Raw genomic sequence first — 20,302 nt, 5'->3', positions numbered from 1 at the left:
GTTACTAAATTCTGCTACGGAATAACATTATTATAGTCGAGCGAAGAAAGTTAGAGAACAAAAGCGAAACGCTAGCATCGGTTCTTCACGGAAAAGATTTTTCTCATATCGATTATAAATCTAAGAATTATAAAAAGATCTTGAAAATATTTTTGATGACAAAGTGTATGCGTGTGTAAGAGAAAGAATGTTGTGTGAGGTCGCTTTATGGTACTGAAACACAGAAAATAGGAAAAACTTTGTTATTTTTCTTAAAGAACAAACGCCTTTAAAATATCTTGAACTGGATAAATAAAATTTGAAATTAAGAAGTTGAGATGAACGATAAAATAAATTATCAACAGAATCTAACAAAAAGACAAAACAGATTTGTAGGTCGTATATTACTACATTCCTGTTTAGTTAATTCGGTAATAAGGAATGTATAAAGGATAAAAACTATAAAGAAAGAGAAAATACGTAGAAAAGAAATGTACAGGAACATGAAATTTTACTATATAGTTTGTTAATAATGTATGAAAATAATGTAACACGTTAACTGCCGACCACTCAGATCGGAGTATTTCGGCTTCCTTCGGGAGTGCCGCCCACTCCGATCGGAGTGGGAGTAATTAGTTCACTTTACAGCTTCATTTTGAGTTCGGCATTAGCGAAAGTTGTGTGTTATTGTCTTGGCGTCCTTTAAAAACAGTATTTTTATAAGGTACGCGTACCGGTTCCGCATTTTTTTTTGACAACGTCATACAAAAAGCGGATAAACCAGGACCTTCAGGACTGTTCTTAAAAATATCTGGAGATTTTAAAAAACGTAATCGGTTATCTAACGATCAACTAATTCATTATTTGGAAAACAGTGATATAAGCGACGATAGTTTTCCTGATAGTGACATTGATCTATCAAGTTCCAGCACTGAAAACGAAGATGAGGTTACACACGATGTCTCACCCGATATGGTTTCACCGATCGATATCAATTTAAATTCAAATAGTGTATGGAGTGATACAGGTATGTTGAAAAAATTTACATGTACGAAACAACAGAATTTATTGGTTCCAATTCCAGGCCACGGCAAACCCCTAAATTTTTTCGATTTAATCTTTCACGATAATTTTTTGCAAACTGTTGTCCATGAGATAAATTAAAACGCTGTGGACGTTTTTCGCCGACCAGGGATAAAGGGAAGATCTCGTATAACGGATTGGAAGGAGTTAACATTAGAAGAAGTTTTCCTAGGTTTGCTGCTTCACACATGCACTATTTCATTGTCCCGACTGAATGACTATTGGAAGACCGATCCCCTTTTCGATATTCCCGTTTTTCGAAATTACATGTCACGAAACAGATTTCTTTTAAATGTTAAGATGTCTGCATTTTACGTCTAATCATTATGATCATGATCGTTTAGGAAAAATTAGATCAGTAATTGATTTTTTTAATAAAATAATTAACGAAATTTACTACCCAGGCAACCAATTGTCTCAACACGAAGCTATGGTTCTCTGGCGTGGCAGATTACAATTTCGCCAATATATAAAAAATAAACGCCACAAATACGGCATTAGATTGTATATGCTGACAGAACCAAACGGTTTAGTTCTTAAATTTCACGTTTATCAAGGGTCTCTCTGATGTTCATAGTGGTGCTGGTCACACAGACAAAGTAGTGTTGCATTTAATGGATGAGAAGTTACGAAATGGGCATGCAGTGTACACCGATAATTTTTATAATAGTGTGGGTTTGGCTATGAAATTATTAGAACACAATACATACTGTACCGGAACCCTTCGAGCAGATAGAAAGAATAACCCGAAAGAAGTCATCACTTTAAACGTGAAACGGGGGGGAAAATAAATCCATGTTTTGTAATGGCGTTCATGTCGGTAAACGGCAGGAAAAAAGAAATGTAACATACATTTCTACTGAATTTGGGAATGAAATGAAAATGATCACAAACAAAAGAGGAGTAGAAACTGAGAAGCCAATTGCAATAATAAATTCATGTCTGGGATAGATAGGCAGGACCAAATGATAGCATATTATCCGTGTAGTCGTAAAACCTTATGATGGTACAATAAACTTTTTATACATGTATTGCAATTAGGTGTTATAAATGCATATTATCTTCACAACCGGTATATTAAGCCTGGACGATTGTACGAGTTTCGTTTGGAAATAATCAGAGGGTTGTTGTCATCTCGTACATCGATACCGGTACAACGTAACAGAAAACTGAATCTTACAGAAAAGAGTACCCCCGGATTAGCAAAATCGAAAAAACGGCTAAAGAACAAAAAGGATTGAAAGAATCGAAGCGAGTCGGCAGAAAGGAATGCAAGTTGTGCAGAAAGAAAAACGTTAGAAAGAAAATCATTTACGAGTGCAAGATGTGTTTTGGAAATCCAGGTTTATGCATAAACTGTTTTGATGAATATCACAAAATGTTAAGCAAAAATTGATGAGTAATTATTTCATTTTATCTATTTTCATTTTATTGTACTCAATTTAATTCTTTTTCCTTTTTAAACTTAAAATGTCATAATCAAGACACGTTTTCATTATCAGATTAGATCAGATTATTTTATTATTGTATTTTTTTAAAAATTTAACTTGATTTCTTTTTAATTTTTTGAACTTACGATTTATTAATTAAACTTTTATTTCATTACAAGAATGAATTTTCTTATTTCATTGCCTAAAATTCATACATTCCGATCGGAGTTTTTGGCACCAATTAAAAAAAAAAAATCGGTAAAGGATGCCGACCACTACGATCGGAGTTAAATAAATTTTAATAATTTTTAAATAAATAATGAAAATGACATTTTTAAAGCTCCTCCCTTATAATGTAAGATCATTTTAACTGAAAAGTGGTAAAATAACTGAGCGGCTTCGGCAGTCAACGTGTTAAATAACTTTTCAATTTTTTTTCAGAGGAAAATTATATTTAGCAAACACTCCTACCTCGAAACGAATTAAGAATTATTTTACGGTAAAAACCAGCACTTAGAGGGCCCATCTCGATTCCCCCCCGAGGGGAGAAGATCCCACCTCGTAGCGTGTCCGGTCGCTACACCAACCACTCCGTTCCTAGCCAATAGTGGCTTTAACGGAGGACATCTTCTCGCCCTCAAACTGATTGCGCACCACAGCTTTCAGTCCAGGCCCCGCAGAGATGCCACCGATGTAGATGCCCCGAGGGACATCTGCATCGGTAAAATTCACCCCCAGATAGTTTTACGTGTTTATGCCTTCAGAATGAAGACGACGGACACCTGCAGCTACCACGTCGCCCTCAGGAACTAAGCTAGAAGCCTAACCGCGGAATGAAGACCCCGCGCCTAGCACTAACTTTAAAGAGCCAATTTATCGAATGTCTCAGATCCGAGCTAAACTACCACTTTAGCAAAACTTTCCCACTAAAAGTTTAACACAGCGAAATTTAGACCTAATTCCCTTAAGAACCCCGCTTATTGACTTAGAGGGCCCAGTGGGAAGAATCTCAAAAATTTTAATGGAATAAGTAAAGTTATAACATTTTAAAGGGAATTGAAAAAAAATCTCTTTCGGCACGCCGGAAGGTGGAGGTAGATTTCACCGGTGATAAGTAGGGGATAAAAAAGATTTCCACCTTAAAATTAAGAAAAACTTCAAATTTAGTCAATCCAACAACGGTTGCATGTGAAAAAAGTTTCACATGTTTAACATACGACAAGCCACATCTTCTTACAATTCCAGTAACGATTTGGTCATCTCTTGCCGTAAGGGTTGGTCATATCAAAAATTGTTTCAGAATAAATATTTCGGTAACGTTTAGAAGACTAATAACCATTTTAAACCGATTCGATACTTTTTGTCTTCGAAACCCCATTTTTTCAATTCCCTGGGCTAACGGTTGGTAATATAAAAAAAATTTACTTATATAAGTTTTAGGACCTTATCCGAAGAATAGTAGGAACTTTAAACGAATTCGGTATTTTACTTAATAAGAAAAGTATAGCGATATTTTGTTCACCACCGTGACCGATTTTTCCCATTAACGAACTCGACCGAGATTTTGGGTTGTTATATTAACTTTTGAACTGAAGATGGTTTTGGGGTCTTGGGGATGTGAAACGCGAAGATCTGTCGAAATTTTCCGGAAGTCGAATCATAGTACCAATTACAATAGGTATGGTAATCTTATGAAATCTACCTAAAACAAAAGGGTATGACGAAATAGCAGTCAATTTACAACTTTAAAAAGTCTACTGCAATGTAGACTTTAATAAAATGTAATCTGTTATACCTTAATAACCAGATGCGACATACTAGATGTGTCACAACCGTACCTTTTTCGTTTTGAAATTTCTGAGTTTAAAAATTTAAAACGACCCCACCCCAGGCCCCTCGTGGGAGCGTGGTACTTTTATCGATAATTTCGGGTAAGAGAATTTGCTAGAATTTTTTTTAATGTTTCATTATTGAGCGGTTATTTAACATGTAGAGTAGGTGACTTTTGAAACATGTTGTGAAGACTATTAAATGGCGGCTATTTTGTTTAGGGTTGTACACTGAATTTTTATAAAAAAGTTTTTTCTTTTCAATTCTCTTTAAAACAGTCACAATTCTAGTCATAAAATGTTTGGGTCCCTTCCATCGAGGGCTTGGATTGTGATGATCTTATATTGAAATTTAGATCGTTAACGAGTAGAATTTACTAAATGCAATTCTTCTATGTTGACAGTAAAGTACCTTTAATTTTTTTCCCACCGGGCCGGTCAAGTGGTTATTCGTCGTCGCAAATCAGTCAACAGCTGATTTGAATGGCCAGGTCAAATCGTAGTAAAACTTAGCCGCTTTTATACCGATTTAAATCTTGGACAGTGGATACTGATGCACTTTGGCGATTGGGGTTCAATTAACCACAAGTCTCAGGAATGATCGGCCTGAGTCTGTACAAGCCTACACCTTATTAACACGTCATACATAACATTCTCATCTTATTGGACCCTGGGGAGGATTGCTTACTTTTCACTAGTTGAACAGATTGCTACGTACACGTTAGGAAAACAAAAAAAATAAGTATAGATTTTTTTTTCATTAAACAATAAGTTGAGATATTTATCGTATTTGAATCTGTTAAAAAAAAACTCAAATTAATTTCGTATTACCAAAAAACGAGCGCTTTTCAATCAATAAAAATCGGAATACGTATTGTGACACTTCTACCCGTTGTAAAAATAAAAACAAAACCGAAAGTAATAATGTTACAAGAATTCTTGAAATTTCTAAAAACTTGGTTTACACTTTTTAGTCAGATTTTAATCAAATTGTTACCATACTTTGCACGGTTTAATTAGCAGGCTAATTTGAATTTCAAAAGAAAACATCGTAAACTGAAATTTCTAATATATTTATAAAATATCAAACATTTACTATGCAAAGTAACAAAATAGTAAAATTTTTGCATAGTAAAGTGTTTATTTCACGACTATGACAATTTTCGACAAACGTTTTTATACAAGATTTCTCATTCGATTTCTCAAACGGCTATCGGATTTTTCATCTGCGACTCCAAAACCCCGCACAGCCGTTTTGCAATTTTTACATCCGCACCCATAATTTACCCCCGTATGTTTGCGAACGTAATGGTGGAATATTGTATTGTCACTCGACCTTCGTAACTGCGAGATTTCATCAGTCGGCAATGTCAGGAAGTTTGTTAAATTAAAGATGCAAAATTTGAGGACAAAGATGAAAAAAAACATTGCGAGTTAAAGAAAACCAAGCAATAACAAAAATTGGCCTTCGTGGCGCGAGTGGTAGCGTCTCGGTTTTTCATCCAGAGATCCCGTGTTCGAATCCCGGTCAGGCATGGCATTTTCATACACGCTACAAATCATTCATCTCATCCTCTGAAGCGATACCTAACGGTAGACCCGGAAGTTAAAATAAATAATAATAACGGAAAAGGACTAAAAAGTAGAACTTTTAAATAAAAAGCTTTTTTTTTAATTTAGAATATTTTTCTATTAATACAAGTTGTATATAACAATTACTAGCATCTAATAATAATAATTTAAACTGTTGAAGCTAACTGCTGTAGCCAAGTACTGGCCACATTTTATGGAGTAAACTATTAAATTGGTTTAAATTTAGAAATTTTTGAGGTACAATAGCCAAAATTAAAAAACCTTTTATTATTAACATCATCACAGTTTTTGAAATGTTTGTTGATTGAAGGTATCTGGATAGTTTCGACACCCGTTTTTTTTTTCCTTTTTTTTGTTTAGTCTCCGGTAAAGAAACATATTTCGAAAATAACTTCGTTCATCTGGTATAGATTTTTTTTAATTGAACGAGAACGGCCTTCATCATAATTTTTTTTTTCTCAACCCTGTTAATAGAACATGATTTGTAAAAAAAAAGGTTTCAAATGTCACAATACTTAGATTAACATTGATAATATGTACCAAATTATATTTTTTGTTATTTATTTGCCTATAATTTAAATATGAACCGTTAAAAAGTGTCTAAGCATATCACATTTTTAACTTACCGTATCATTAATTGCCACCCTCTACCGTAACGTTTTACTTATTTTTTCACTACCTCGTAATAGGGATTTCTACAAGTACGAGGTGATGGTAATGGAATGTATTTCTTTACGTTTATTCCCATCGGAGAGGTAGTCGTTGTTCTATATGGTCGTTATAAAATATTGTCATACATTTTAAAGCTTAGCTGATGAATCGTGTAGAAAAGAAGTGAACAGAATATTATAGATTAGACTGTAATTTATTTAAATTGAAAAACATTTATTTTCATATTTTCGAGTCCGCGCACGATACAAATTCGTACTAGTAAAGATTTGATACATTGTTTGAAACTTTAGCTATTAACTTTTAAGGTCTTAATAAAGACGAGACCATGGACCCGCCGTGGATTGACCGCAAATTTGGCCGACTCAATTTCTGGCTAACCCGGTTCTTAACGGGACACAGGGTCTTCCGGTCGTATCTTTTCGGGAGGAGGAGGGTTCTCAATTCCGAGTGCCTATATTGCGGAGACCGATTCCCCTGAACATATTGTGTTCAAGTGTCGACAGTGGATGGTTGAAAGAGGGGCATCTGCGAACAAATAACTGGACCCCTCGACTTAGACACGATTGTACAGAACATGCTATCTGGAGTCGACAAATTTAGGGCCGTGTCAGAATATACAACAACGATACTACAACACAAAGCCAGGGACGACGAGGTAGCCAAGGGATTATGGACAGCCTCCTGTGGAGTCGTCGTTCGTCGGGACATTGCCGGGATGAACGACGATGATGAGACACGAAGACTCCGTAGCCCTCGAGCTGTTAAGATCGAGAGACGTCTGGGGCCCCCTCGGGGGACCCGGTTAGAGGCAGGCAACTGTTACAAACAAGACGCGGGTGCTTCTTGGTTAGGTTGAGTTGGCGACGACACCTCCCGGAGTTCAGTTATGCTTAATTGCGGGTCAGGCTCCAGGAGAGTGTATATAAAATAAAATAAAAGAATAAAGACGAAACATGTTACTAGATGCATGAATCGTTCAAGACTAAAAAAATAAAGAGCATAATGTGACGAGGCCGATGTAACCAGTTACTTCCAATTCAGAAGTCAGACAGACAGTGAGCGAGTGGGGGGGGGGGGGATAAAAATGAAGAATCTAGAAGAATTAAAAGGGATTCTTTATTAAGAATAAAGAAGTTTAAATTAAGAATAAAGAAGAAATAAAGGGTTCGTTTAACAATTTGTTCTTTGTAATATAGACAACGGCACCTCCAAAAGCTCTTGTTCGACCAGACAGATTATCGATCCGGAAAAAGGATTTATAGAAAAGCGTAGAATATGCGGACAATAAAAATTATTGCGCTTGAATAGTCAAAAGGACAGGACGGGTACAGATTTTGAAAGCTAAAAAATATAAATACGGCCGGGGACCAGCAGACAGAGTCAATTAGTGTTGCAAGTCCGAGTTCGGAGCAGCGGCCGATAAAAGCGATGAGTAAGTGTTTGATAGCAATCAAATGGTAATTCCGTCCTCAAATAAAACACAAAGCTCTATAACCGCCATTAAATAAATAATGACCCGCCCGATAAACGAAAGACACAGCAGCAAGGGAAATTCGTGCAGGCTCTGCGATTAGTAGGGGGATAATAAACTCTCCCGCTATCCTTGCGTTCCGTTCCGTTGATAACAACAAATGAACACTGCGTCGCGAACAGTGGTGGCTCGCGTATAGGCACTATGGACCTGCAGCATCCCTATTTCCACTTGATATTATTGATAACACTTAATATAATGAGTCCTTTTTTTAATTCTTTCTTTAGACGTGTACAATGTATAATTCTTCAGCTTATGTCAGTAGTCATTCCCCAGTTTATGAAAAATATACAAAATTCTTTGTAAGGAACTGTGCGCTTCACAGTTCCACCAGCGTGGTATTTGGCTGTTGTGTGCATGCGTACATAGGAAGCTGCAAGCGAGACTGCGAGGGAAAGAAAGCACTATCGCTCTCGCAGTGCCGACCCTGGCGTGCTAGTGGAAGGTAGTTTTTATTTTACTCCGCGTGTGTATGGAACATTTCTTGTTCCGTCCCTTTTCTAGTTTAGTCGGTGGAAAGAATATGAAAGCGGTTTTTGTTTTTCAATAGTAATCAAAAGATGGTGGAAAACAAGGGCTGTTTGATTGCTAAATCTGTCCAAAAACACGCTGGAAGGGCGAAAGAGAAGGTAATTAGTAAAAACTAATTATGTATTTGTTTCTGTGTACATAGAAATTTAAATTAAACAGCATTGGACTACAGTGTTTTTAAGTGGACATTTTAAGTTATCTAATAATACTTAAAAATATTATCTGTATTGACATTTTAGAATTTATTCGTTTTCACTCCATACGGAAAGCACAATGTGCTTAAAAATCGTGTACCATATTCTTGAATGTGATAAAGCGTAGAATTAGATTATTATCCTGCTTGCACCTATTCTATTTCATTTATTTTGTTCGGTTCTTTTATTTTACAGAAATCGTTAACCATGGACTTGAAAAAGCCCAGAAAAACATTTTCTGGAGCAGCACCTCCACTAATTTTAGCTACGAGCCGCCACTGGTCACTAGTATTACATTTTGGACAGTGGTTGAAAATAATAAGTTTGATGGAAGTCGTTTGGAGAAGGAGTGAAAGTGACAGAATTATATTCAATCATAAAGGGTAGGGTAGTTGTTCTGTTAACAGTACAAGTTACTAATTTTACTGTTTACAAAAGATCTTGCAGAAAGCGAATTGTAAGAAATAATTTTTTTTTTTGTTATCTTATCGTCAATATAATATTAGTTTTTTCTATCAATCATAACCTTTTTAGTAAATTGGACTGTATTTTGGTAGTTAAACTGTCATTAAATCAATCTTGTCTTTTCATTTGAATTATTATTACTTCCATGTAAGAGGTAAAGGAAGTATTGTGTGACTGCGAAAAAATTCAGATTTCAACAGAAATATCCATTTTGACTAGTTTCGGCGTGACGTCTGTAAGTACGTATATATCTCGCATAACTCAAAAAGATTAGCCGTAGAATGTTGAAATTTTGGATTTAGGACTGTTGTAACATCTAGTCGTGCACCTCCCTTTTTTATTGCAATCGACTGAACCAAAAGTGTCCAAAAAAGCCCACAATCCAAAAAAAAAATTGGATTTTGAACTTTTTCTTAACGTCAGTCCTCATTGAGAGCTTTTCAACGATATAAGTGGTACTTATTTTCATTGGTTCCAGAGTTATAGCCAAATGAAATTTTAATTAATTCAATATTTGGATCTTACAAGGAGAAAGTGCATCGGTTCGCATCAAATTTATTTCCTTTTTTTTAAATTTAAATGTATTGATTTGTTAATAATTATTAACCTCTGTAAAAAGAAATTTACGCAAATAATAATAATTCAATAATAATTTTTTAAAAAAGTATGAAAAAATATCAGAGTTTATTAATGAAATAAAATTTTATGTACTTTTCATTAAAAAAAAAAAGTGTATTTGTAATTTAATAGACGTACAAGGAAGTCATGTGGTGCCCAAATCAATTTTTTTGTTTATATATTTATTTTTATTATAGTTATTACTACTATTATTTCTTATTTTAATTTATATAACTGAGAGTAATAAATTGTATTTATAAGAAATTTTTAATGTGCTAATCTCTCAATATCCGTGCCGAACGGCGTAAACGTGACAATCTGCTCGTTAATAATCAAACAAAGAAAAATAAGAAATTCACAGAACCTTTTACAAACCTTTTTAAGTGCAGTTTACTTTTAAAATGTTAAATTTCCATTTCAGATCTTTTAAAAAGTCACTGCATAAATTCTGTTATATTTATGGACGTTTTGTATTAAAGTAACAAAGTAGTTTTACAAAGAAAGAAGTGTAATATTACTGAATTTTAGTTGTATAATTAGGGATTAATATAAAGATTGGGTTCCTCATATTTGTTTTGTAACGTGTAACGTGAGCCACTTTTCAACCAAGATTATTATGTATAATAATTTTATCAAACGGTCCGTTGGTATGATTATATAAAAATAATTTTTAAAAATCCAGTTACCAACAATTATTTTATGCGTTCAAACGCTTCCAGAATAGAATTCCACAATCAAGAACTTAAAAATGTATATTATATTCTTAATAAAACTAAAACTTCGTTGTTATGTACAGTATATAAAAATATAACAGCGGTCGTCATGTTTTTAAAATTGTGTCGACTTAACGACCTGTCATTATGAATGTTTCCACTGTTATACCGTTTTATAACGGTGGAGATTAACGCAATTAGTGTAATATACAAATTCTTAGGGATTTTAAAGTCATAGCTATTAATGTGCCCTAAAATCGAGTTCGCAAAATATTGCTGTTTTTATAGCTGCGGAATACCAGAGCAAGACATTTTGTAATAAAATACTGACCTAAGAGAACTTCTTTTAAACCACGTGATCAAAATGTTTTGTAAGTCCCTTTTTGTTTTACCTGAAGAAGATTATTCTTCCTACTCTTCCCAGCTAAAAATCAAACCTTTTTTAGGTTTGATATTAAAAAAGCGATTCGCAAAGGAAATCGCAAATAAAAAGGAATTAGTAGCACGGAAATTGTTTGTGATGGTGGGAAAAGAATTTTTAGGCGATAATGAAGAAGATAATAAAAGAGTTTTTTATGTTCTATCAACCTATGGGGTGTCGAATTTCGCTAAAAATACATATCCTACATTCGCATATCATTTGTTTCCGAAAAATCTTGGTGAAGTTAGCAATGAAGAAGGAGAGAGAATTCAACCCACCGGGTCGGTCTAGTGGTAAACGCGTCTTCCCGAATCAGCTGATTTGGAAGTCGAGAGTTCCAGCGTTCTAATCCTAAGTCAGTTATTTTTGTACGGATTTGAATACTAGATCGTGGATACCGGTGTTCTTTGGTGGTTGGGTTTCAATTAACCACACATCTCAGGTATGGTCGAACTGAGAATGTACAAGACTACACTTCATTCACACTCATACATATCATCCTCATTCATCCTCTGAAGTATTATCTAAACGGTTTACCGGAGGCTAAACAGGAAAAAAGAAGAAGGAGAGAGAATTCCGAAGGACATTAGAACCATAGAGATCCGATACAAAGACCGGTGGGACCCAGAAATGACGGGCGACTACTGCTGAAAGATAAAAGAAAAAGATTTCACTCCATACAAACGGAAAAAAAGAAAATCTGATTATTTAGGGTATTTTGACCCTATCTTATTATCTTCTTTTTTTATCATAACATATTATGCCTATGTATTATCGCCTAAGTATGTGGTGAAAAATTAAAAAGATTCTTAATAAACTCAATGCTTGATTATTATTATTTTTATGAAATGTGGTCGTATAATATTGTTCACAAAAAAATATACATTTTTTTTTTTAAATTTCTTGCTGTAAAATCATTACAAGTAGATAATTTCATTGATGTTGCCAAAAGTTTTTTTTTTTGTAGACCAGATCATTATTATTACTAATAATACAGACATTTTTTCTTTCATATATGTAGCATAAATGAACATTAATTTTATTTGTATCTAACCGCTCACACCTTCGAATGTATAAGATATAATTAACACAAAAAAAAGAAAATAAATATAATTTTAATTTGAGAAACAATAAATTTAATCAATACTACTGCTAATATGTTGTCTAATACTGAAGCAGCAGTCGCTCCTTTTTTTCAAGTTTATCATTAAACCAATAAAATTCTTGAATAGTGAAAGTACTACCGAGCACCAATTATAAAATAGATGAAATCAGATTTGAATTCGCCTCATTTAATTTAACCGGGGTGAAATTTAGAAATATTAATGTTGTTCATTAATACGACAACGTATATATGCGAGAAGGAACAGTTTTTAATATTTGCTGTTATAAATTTAACCGTTCGTTCTGGTTCACCGGTATTTCTTTTTTTTCACTTTTAATACTACTTTAGTGTATGAAAGAAAGTTAACTAATAAACTACCGTAAAAATTTGAAACTACGATAAGGATTATTACGATTCGTACGTAATCAACGACCGTTTAATATGTAAAAAGATATACGAATCCAGAGACTCAGTTTATTATATGCAATATACGCGTATTTAACAAGGCGATATTTTTTGTTATTTCTTCATGTTATACTACTAATCTATTAACCTTAAGAGTTTACTGTTATTAAAATAATTTTGGTTTCAATATAAAAACTTTCTTGTAGGATTTATAATAGTAAGAAATCTCTACTAAACCAAATGATATAAAAAAAATAATCTAATGTAGACACCACATGACTTCCTTGTATGCCTATTAAATTACATATATTTTTTATTAATTTTTTTTAAAATTATTGAATCGTTATTTATTGTAATTTTTTTTTACAATCAGAGGTTAATAATTATTAATAAATCAATATATTTAAATTTAGAAAAAAAGGAAATGAAACCGGATTCGAACCGATGTGCCTTCCCCCTGTAAGATCCAAATATTTCATTAATTAAAATTTTATTTAGCTGTAACTCTGGAATCAAAGAAAATAAGCACCACTTATGATATATCGTTGAAAATCTCTCAATGAAAGGTTATTACTGTAGTTAAAAAAAAGTCCAAAATCCAGTTTTTTTGGATTTTGGTATTTTTTTGGACACTTTTGATCCAGTCGATTGCAATCAAAGGGGGAGGTGCACAACTACATGTTACAACAGTCCTAAATCCAAAATTTCAATATTCTACAGCTAATCGTTTTTTTTTTTATACGAGATATATATGTAGGTACAGACGTCACGCCGTAACTAGTCAAAAGGGATTCAGGGATGGTCAAAAAGAATATTTCCATTGAAATCTGAAAACCGAAATTTTTCGCCATGTCGGTACTTCCTTTACTTTGTACAAGGAAGTAAAAAAGTTATAATAATTTTTCGAATATAGAACAAGAATATGTCGTAAAGTCCTTACAAATTACAAAATTGTTAATCGACCTGTGACAATACAAATTTCAAAATAAAAAAAATAAAAAATTGTTTATATAATTAACATAATAAGTAGTACGAATTACAAAATAAATTTGTTTTCGTAACTTTAGAAAAACAAACAAAACTGGAAAGAATTTCGTAGAATAAAAGTTAAATTACATAATAATAAATATTAATATGTTTTACGACAACAAAGTTATAGTAAATCTCAAAATACGAACAGTAATAAGTTTAATTATATACATCATTGTGCAGCAAAATGAAGAGGTCAGTTGCTAGTTACATAACACTCATAACAGTATAAAACTTTCTTTAATTACGAAGCGCTACGCTATGTAATCAATGTAAGATTGGCATCACTCTTATTACTTTGGCACCCTTCTTGGTATTACTGCTATTATAATTGTTTGCGAGACATATTGTTTGACATGAAATAATTAACTGAAAGGAGAAACCTCTACAAACTGGAAGTAATGATCGTTGTGGATTATAATATTAAAATATAATATAAATTTATAATTCGAATTTCTATAACTCGAGTTTTTAAATATTATTTGAAATTACTTTATATTCCCCGATATCTGTACAAACACGTACTCGTCTGTAGGTTGAACCACTTAAAACCGAGCCGTTACATGTCGCAGAAGCTTCGACGTGTAATATTTAATCAGTGGCGCCAAGCGTATAGGCGCTGTGGAACTGCAGCACCCCCTTATTTCCATTTGATATTACGGATAACATTTAATACGAGTCATTTTTTCTTTATACTTGTACAATATATAATCCTTAAGCTTAATGCCAGTAGCCACCCACCAGGTTTATGAAAAAGATACAAAAATCTTTGTATGGAACTGTGCTCTTCACAGTTCCAACGGCGCGGTCTTTGGCTGTTGTGCGCATGCGCATATAGGGAGTTGCACGCAAGGCTACGAGGGAGAGACACAGAGTGTCCCATATAAAACGCAACCCATCAATCACTCATCCATGAAATTTCAAAAGTCAAGCTTACTCCCGACGTTGGTCTGCTGAAATTAATTTGTCTAAATCAACCGGAGGCTACCCTAAATAGTTACCGTAGGCTAAACAGGAAAAAGAAAGGCTGATTTAGGTAGGGGATATGAAGAATTAATGATTAAAATAAAAGATAAAATGAAAACAGTTACACCAACTCCGAAAAAAATTAATATTTTAATTTTATTAACAAAAATCTGGAGCATTCAAAAAATTCAAAATCAGTTTAGTGTTAGTCAGTGTTTGCCCGTCAATCCAAACAATTAGTTAAAACAAGTGGAATTTTGCCACAAATCGCCAAAAAGAAAACCAGTCACTTAATTCATGAAAATGTTATTAAATGTGTCCAAGATTTTTACTTGAATGATGAGCACCGCCGAATGCTGCCAGGCAAGAAGGATTTTGTCTTCATAAGACAAGCCGACAGGAAGAAAATTAAAATTCTAAAAAGCTCATCTTATGTAACTTAAAAGAATTGAACACAGCCTTCAAAGAAAAACACTTAAACATTTTTTTTGATTGGCTGATTTAAGACCTAAATTTTGTGTTCAGGCTGGTGGGTCAGCTGCTCTCTCTATTTGTGAGTGTCACCCACCAAAATGTAAAACTCATGTTTTCTGCTCTAAAAAAGAAATTTGGTTATAAAATTCTCCTTTCAACCATGCTATGTGATGTAGATATGAAATCTGCATGCTGTCACAGCGTGAAAAATGTCCAGGCACTAATGAAGTGCTCAGATTACTGCAAGAGAGCTGGGATGATTTTGATTCTGAAATTATCTTCAAACAATGGGTTTCTCTTCACCGTTGTGAAGTAGCTACTCAAAATTCTTCCATTTCAAGAGTACTTAGATAACCTTACTGAAAACTTAAGTAATCTAACAAGGCATCATTTTGTTGCAAAAAAAACAAGCTAATTTCCTCAACATTAAAAAGAAAAACTTGTTGGAGGGTGAATGTATTGTAATGGGAGACTTCTCACAAAATTTTCCTTTTGTGATACAGGAAAAAATCCAGTTATATCACTGGCCAAAAACATATGCTACAGTACATCCATTTCTCATATATTTTAAAAAAGAAGGAAAATTACAAAGCCAAAGTTACCGTGTGATTAGTGAGTACTTGAAGCACAATACTACATCTTCTGCTTCCAAAAGCAAGTCATAAATAAAGTAAAAACACTGTTACCACAAGTTAAACAATATTTTATTTTTCTGATGGCTCCTCGGTTCAGTATAAAAACAACAAAAAAATCATAAATTTGTGCTACCACCAAGAATATTTTGAAATCGCAGCTGAATTTTTTTGCCTCATACCATGGAAAAGGACCATGTGATGGTATTGGTGGAACTGTAAAAAGAACTGTGACTAAAGCAAACCTTCAAAGGCCAGTCAACAATCAAATTGTTACACATTCTGAAATGCACAATTATTCCAAAGACAATTTTAAAAATGTAACATTTATTTTCTGCTCTAATAAAAATGTTCAAGAGATTGAAAAATACCTCAGTTCTCATTATCAGGTAATCACAACAGTCCAAGAAACAAGAACCTTTAACAGTTATGTTCCAACAAGTCAGAAATGTATTCTGAAAGTCCGGGCGACCTCTGAATCAGAAAAATTTACCTTAGTATCGGTACACAAGGAGGTTAGTGTTTCTGATTGCTTTATAGGTTTACCAAAATGTAAAAGCCAAAATGTAAAAAATTAAGCCAGTTGCATATACGATGGTGGTTAGGCTAAATACACCACCATCACTGACGACTACCATCACCATCAATGACGAGGTGGTGATTGAAGTCAAAATACATGAAAATGAGGAGGAATATCGAATACAATTTTTCCATCCGTACTTCATCAAAAAATCATTGAGGAATAATGAGTTCAACTGGAAACTATTTTAAAGATTCTCACGCCTTCAGAGCCTTTTTCTATCAACTGCTGGAAGAGGACGTAACATTACACCAAAGATGAACGAGGACTTATCAATTCTTTGTTTGGAAATAAAACTTGTGTAAAAATGTTTAAAAATCTTTTGAAGTGTTTTTACCACCGTCGTCGTATCTTTATACTACAATATTTAGACCACGTTAGCTTCAAATTGAGCTTACGTTAATTTATAATACCGGTTTAAAAAGTCTTTGTAAAGCTACTGTTCTTTCATTTAATAAGAGAATATAATATCCTTAAGGTTAGGATAGAGTCAAAATATCTTAAATTATTATATATATCTTATAATTAACAAACCGTATTAATTTAAAGCCATAATTAAAATAAAGCTGTTGTGTAGAACCCCTCCAGAAATACGGTTATTTTCTACTATGTAGAGCAAAATTACGGTATCATTGGATGTATATTACAAAAATGTTAATTTTGGAAAGATTAGAATTCATAAAATATTCCCTAAAATAACTTTTGGTTTACTTTTTTTTTAATTCTAAATTTGGTTACGTTACCCTTTCTGCCAAAAAATTTATTTCGTAAATTTAATTTTGAAATTTTTTGTATTTAATATTTCTTTTGGTAATTGTATGGCTGAATATCCTCAACCTTAACCTTGTTCAAATTGAAGTATATTATATAATTAATAAAAATACAAGTTTTAAAAGTCGGAAGGGTGAAATTACCTCATTATTCTTAATCAGAATCTGTAATAACAGTAGCGTTGTTAACTGCAACTGAAATCCAATCGTCTGCGTATGTAAAAATAAAATCACCTGTACGTATAACTTGTATATAATTTTTATTTTTAACGTTATTCAGACGAGGTTAGCGAGCAAAGCGAGCGTAGGTTATGTTTGATTAGATTATGTTGATTCCGTGTAATGACAAATCGCGCACTATATCAATATAACCTAAACAAACATAACCTACGCTCGCTAACTTCGTCTAATTAACGTTAAATATACGAATTATATTTATATTTTACCTATTTAGGTGGTTCATTGTATCCTGATTATATGATGAGAGTTCTCCAACAACGCTACTGCCATTACAGATTCTGAGGAAGATAACTAGGCTATTTTTATTTTTATTAATTATATAACATATTTTTCAACAAACTTCAATTTAAAAAAGATTAAGGTTCAGGACGTTAAGGTTCACAATTACCTTTCTTTTTTAACAAAGATTTTTTTTACTTCTATTCGCTACAAACAATCTTCGTGATTTATTTAGCGATAATGGATTTCACAGGGATAAAAAGAAAATTTGAACCAATAAGATTTTTCAAAATTATAAACAAGATAAAGTCAACCAAGAGAAATTTTAACCATTTTCCTTCCTAGGGGATCATTAAATTAAAAGAGACAGATTTTAGGCTTCCATAAATTACTCGCTTAAAATTTTTTAAAGAATAAACAAACAAAATAGATGGAAGTTTTTTAAAATTAATTTATAGTAGAAATGTATTACAACGGTCATAAATATTAACGACTATAATAAATTACTTATTATGTTACGTCACGGGAAGGAAAAATAAGTCTATGAATCGATCGTACGTTATAATTTGTACTGAAATTAATGTATATATTAATTAATAATGACAGCAACTGTATGATGGATATGAACCTTAATGTTTCAATTGATAAACAGGTTATCCGCACAGAAATATTTTTATCTTAATAAAGCCCGCGCGCGTGCGTGTTGTCTTCTAACTAAACATTGAAGTTTCATCGAGACCTCCTTTCTCTACGCTCAACTTCTATCCTTTGATCTCATCCTGCATCTCGCTTATCGAGAATGACAGTGACAAGAAATATATTTAGAACAATCTGGTTCAAAATAAAAAAATTAACAGACGTTTTTGAAGTCGATGAATTTTTATTATTATTATAAAATAATATTATTTTATAAAACGCGTTTACCGACTTAGAGAAAAAGATAAAATAAAAAATGGAGAAAACACGAGATTATAAACGACACCATTTTTATATACCGATTATTATTAACGGGTGTCACTGGGGAAAGTGGGAGAGAAATCACGAAGAGACAAGATGTGGTCCGCGCTACGCGGAACGGTCGACATTTTTAACGATCGTCAATTATTATATTGTTTAAAGAAAAGGAAAAGAAGCGGGAAACGATAGATTGCTTCGTGAAAGTTTTGTAAAAAAAAAAAAAATATATTAAAAAAAAGAATTAAAATAATAAGACAGCACTGCCGGATAATCGGCTGACCGACACTCGTGATCAGAAACACTACGTAATAATGCGGGTCGTCGCCTCATCGGTACCTAACATTATTACATTCTATAACTATTGTGTACTCACCGCTACTGCAAATCGTTGACATGCAGTCAACCGTATAAATTAAACTGACAAGCAGGCCGCAAGCTACTGCCAGGAAGTATTAAAACAAAACCAGATGTAACTTGATAAAATACGTAAATATCTAGAACTGCAACTCAAATAGTTTATTATAGACAACCAACTATGCACGTACGCTGCGAAATTCTAAATTTATAATAAGATTCACCGTATAAATAAAGAGGTAAAAGTAGTTGTTCTGGAGTTATTAACGCTCTCTCTCTCTCTCTCTCTCTCTCTCTCTCTCGCTCTCTCTCTCTCTCACACATACAGAGAGAGAGAGAGAGTGAGAGAGAGAGTGACCGGTAAGTCACGGTATCCTCTGAAGTTAGAACTAAAAATTTGTAATGAGTTATAAATGACAAATGCGATATAATAATGACGACTTATTTTATTTACTCACTCGATATATAGTATTAATTTTAATGGTCCAGTGTTCAGTGGGTCTGTGTGTTCGCCCTCATATTGCACACACATTTCTACACGTCGTCACTTCCTCTGTGACATGCGACGGAACATTTCTGGTGTTATGTTACGGAAGGCGTCCCTCACAGCGTCACCCAATTCTTCATTTGTGGTGTACCGACGTGCAGATACGTGTGCCTTGATAATTCTCCACGATGAATTGTCTGGCGCGGTGAGATCAGGACTTCGAGGTGGCCATGATAACGGAGCTAGTGACACTGGAGTACCAAGACCGATCCAACGGCCTAGAAATTTTTTATTCAAAAACGCGCGTACCGATAGAGCAACATGTACAGGTGCTTCATCCTGCTACAAACGTACTCGTTCCATCATGATCCGATAGAGCAACATCCGCGGCCTATCTTTAACAATGCCTGATTCAAATGCGTGTTTTTCCCAAGTCTACATTGTTGCTTTTAGTGGCAGCGGCTTACTAAAGCGTTGCCGAAACTTATCACTAATTAGCTTCAATGCTTAATTCGTATGTTGTCGTTCCTGAACCCGTACACTTGTCACTAAACTTTCTTTTTCCTGTTTAGCCTCCGGTAATTACCGTTCATATAATACTTCAGAGGACGATATGTATGAGTGCAAATGAAGTATAGTCTTTTACAGTCTCAGTTCGACCGTTCCTGAGTTGTGTGGTTAATTGAAACCCAACCACCAAAGAACATCGGTATCCACGATCTAATATTCAAATCCGTGTAAAAATTACTGACTTTAGTAGGACTTGAACGCTGGAACCCTCGATTTCCAAATCAGCTGATTTGTGAAGACGCATTCACTACTAGACCAACCCGGCGAGTTACTTGTCATTAACGACGCCTCGACACTGTAACTGCTCGTGTCAGCCATTTTAGCACAACTCTTTAACTCAGATTGTGGGAAGTTGTAAAAAACTGTTGCCAACTGACCCTAACTGAAAATACCGTATGTTCTAAACACATATCGTAACTCAAATTTTTCGTTAACTTTACTGGTACGGTGACTTC

At 33.7% G+C, this 20,302-nt stretch overlaps 1 protein-coding gene across 4 annotated transcripts in view; it reads right to left on the bottom strand.

The window, feature by feature from the left end:
* The window catches only part of LOC142326441 (uncharacterized), a 373,983-nt gene that overhangs the window by 229,306 nt on the left and 124,375 nt on the right, over window positions 1-20,302 (bottom strand). The window contains exon 1 of one of the 4 annotated variants that reach the window (XM_075368955.1): window positions 18,810-18,829. The exons of the other annotated variants lie outside the window; for them this stretch is intronic. The gene's annotated coding sequence lies outside the window, so the exon portion shown is untranslated. Of the gene's footprint in view, window positions 1-18,809; window positions 18,830-20,302 lie in introns of those variants that run through there. 4 annotated transcript variants of the gene reach the window in all.

The sequence above is a fragment of the Lycorma delicatula genome, chromosome 6, assembly GCF_047948215.1.
Source record: "Lycorma delicatula isolate Av1 chromosome 6, ASM4794821v1, whole genome shotgun sequence".
Classification (NCBI taxonomy): domain Eukaryota; kingdom Metazoa; phylum Arthropoda; class Insecta; order Hemiptera; family Fulgoridae; genus Lycorma; species Lycorma delicatula.
This window is presented reverse-complemented; position numbering and strand designations above follow the sequence as displayed.